The sequence below is a fragment of the Rhincodon typus genome, chromosome 42 (genome assembly GCF_021869965.1).
Source record: "Rhincodon typus isolate 14 chromosome 42, sRhiTyp1.1, whole genome shotgun sequence".
In the NCBI taxonomy this organism is placed as follows: Eukaryota; Metazoa; Chordata; class Chondrichthyes; order Orectolobiformes; family Rhincodontidae; genus Rhincodon; species Rhincodon typus.
In genome coordinates this window covers 6,447,239-6,450,273 of record NC_063373.1, presented here as the reverse complement: position 1 = coordinate 6,450,273, position 3,035 = coordinate 6,447,239, and the positions used below count along the sequence as shown (strand labels likewise).

At 46.8% G+C, this 3,035-nt stretch overlaps 1 protein-coding gene across 1 annotated transcript in view; it reads left to right on the top strand.

Moving 5' to 3' along the window:
• Positions 1 to 3,035, top strand: part of LOC109924213 (gastrula zinc finger protein XlCGF57.1-like) — a 27,053-nt gene that overhangs the window by 21,345 nt on the left and 2,673 nt on the right. The window lies entirely within an intron of this gene.

Sequence of the window (3,035 nt, the reverse complement as noted above, 5' to 3'; positions counted from 1 at the left end):
ACATTGAAATTGGTGGTGTAGTGGACAGCAAAGAAGGTTACCTCAGAGTACAACGGCACCTTGATCAGATGAGTCAACGGGCCGAGGAGTGGCAGATGGAGTTTAATTTAGATAAATGTGAGGTGCTGCATTTTGGTAAGGTATATCAGGGCAGGGCTTATACACTTAATAGTAAGGTCCTGGGGAGTATTGCTGAACAAAGAGACCTTGGAGTGCAGGTTTATAGTTCCTTGAAAGTGAAGTCACAGGCAGGTAGACAGGATAGTGAAGAAGGCATTTGGTACGCTTATCTTTATTGGTCAATGCATTGAGTATAGGAGTTGGGAGGGTCAAGTTGAGGCTGTACAAGACATTGGTTAGGCCACTTTTAGAATACTACTTGCAATTCTGGTCTCCCTGTTGTAGGAAGGATGTTGTGAAACTTGAAAGGGTTCAGAAGATTTACAAGGATGTTGGCGGGTTTGAGCTATAGAGGGAGTCTGAATAGGCTGAGGCTATTTTCCCTGGAGCATCAGAGGCTGAGGGGTTACCTTATAGAGGTTTATAAAGTCATGAGCGGCATGGATAGGAGTCCAAAACTAGAGAACATTGGTTTAAGGTATGAGGGGAAGGATTTTCACACAGAATTTGGTGCATGTATGGAACGAGCTACCAGAGGAAGTGGTGGAGGCTGGTACAATTACAACATTTAAAAGGCATCTGGATGGGTACAGGAATAGGAAGGGTTTAAGAGGGATACAGGCCAAATGGGATTAGATTAATTTAGGATATCTGGTCAGCATAGACGTGTTTTGGATGGAAGGGTCTGCGTCTGTGCTGAATATCTCTGACTCTATGTGATACAGAGAAGGCATGATAAACCAAACTGTTTACATATGACAGTCACGTTAAGTTTGACTTCGTTTTGGCCTCAATCCCCAGTCTTAAGAATCGAATAACCTCTTCCTTGTTGCTTCATACACATGAGCTTAGACATTCTCAGCTTCACGTAACCCCTTCAGGCATTTCTAGCCATAACCATTAAGCTTTAAGAGTCTTACAGCATGGAAACAGAATCTTTGGCCCAACTTGTCCATGCTGAACCAGGTTTCCTAAACTGAACTGGTCCTGTTTGCCTGTATTTGGCACATATCCCTTTAAACATTTCCTATCCAGCCACCAGCAGTCTTTGAAATGTTGTATTTGTACCAGCCTCTACCACTTCCTCTGGCAGCTTATCCCACACACACCACCCTCTGTGTGAAAAAGTTGTCACTCATCTCCCCTTAAATCTTTCCACTCTCGCCTTAAACCTTTGCCCTTCTAGTTTTGGACTCCTCTACCCATGGGATATTCACCCTATCCATGCCACTCATAATTTTATAAACCTCTGTAAGGTCACCCCTCAGCCTCAGACATTCCAGTCAAAAAGAAGCCTTCGAATGCTGCCTCAGCAGATGGTGGAATTTGAAACTACTTAAAATCTGGAATTAAGAGTCTAATGATGACTAGGAAACCATTGTGAATTGTCAGGAAGAACCCATCTGGCCTTAAATATATTCGACGATCCATCCTCCGTTGCTCTCTGTGCAGGATTACTCAACAGACTAACTACCCTCTGACAGAATAAATTCCTGATCTCTGTCTGAAATGGGAGACCACGCATTTGTAAGCGGTGTCTTCTATTTCCAGATTCCCCCAAGAGAAGAAACATCTATCCTGTCAAGCTTCTCATTCTTCAAAACTCTAGCAGGGATAAACTGATCGAATAAATGTCAAATACAGTCACACAGCACAGAAACAGTCCCTTCGGACCAACTTGTCCATACTCACCAGGTACCCTAAACTGAACTAGTCCCATCTGCCTGGGTTAGGCCCATATCCCTCTAAACCCTTCCTATTTATGTACTTTCCAAATGCCTTTTCAGTGTTGGAATTGCATCTGCCTCTACCACAGCCTCTGGCAGCTTGATCATTACACACACCACCCTCTGTTTGAAGAGGTTGCCACTCAGTTCCCTTTTACATCATTCCCCTCCCACCTCAAACCTATGCCCTCTAGTTTTGGACTCACCTATCCCGAGGGAAAAGAAAAGCTTGGGGACCGCTTTGCAGAACATCTACCCTCGGTTCGCACTAAACAACTGCATCTCCCAATCGCGAACCATTTCAACTCCCCCCTCCCATTCCTCAGACGACATGTCCATCCTGGGCCTCATGCAGTGCCACAACGGTGCCACGACGATGCCACCCGAAGGTTGCAAGAACAGCAACTCATATTCTGCTTGGGAACCCTGCAGCCCAATGGTATCAATGTGGACTTCACAAGCTTCAAAATCTCCCCTCCCCCTACCGCATCCCAAAACCAGCCCAGCTCGTCCCCGCCTCCCTAACCTGTCCTTCCTCCCACCTATCCCCTCCTCCCACCTCAAGCCCCACCCCCATCTCCTACCTACTAGCCTCATCCCGTCCCCTTGACCTGTCCGTCCTCCCTGGACTGATCTATCCCCTCCCTACCTCCCCACCTACACTCACCTTTACTGGCTCCATCCCCGCCTCTTTGACTTGTCTGTCTCCTCTCCACCTATCCTCTCTTCTATCCGCCTCCCACTCTCTCCCTATTTATTTCAGAACCCCCTTCCCCTCCCCCATTTCTGAAGAAGGGTCTAGGCCGGAAATGTCAGCCTTTCTGCTCCTCTGATGCTGCTTGGCCTGCTGTGTTCATCCAGCTCTACACCTTGTTATCTCAGATTCTCCAGCATCTGCAGTTCCTAACATCTCCGAAAAGAAAAGACCTTGGCTAGTCAGTTTATCTGTGCCCCTCGGGATTTTATAAACCTCTACCACCATCCTCTCTCCCCTAGTGTAATGCCAATTTCACAATCAGGAGGCTTGCTCTCCCTGGATCCCATGTGATCTAACCTAGCATCAATGTATGGACTGAAGGAGCAAGCGATGCCAATATCTTTGAGAGAGGCCTAGAGCAACCTTTCCAGAGTCTGTTCCCCACTCCCTGGATTCACTCCCTTTCCCTCCAGTTCCTGCAAATTAACAGT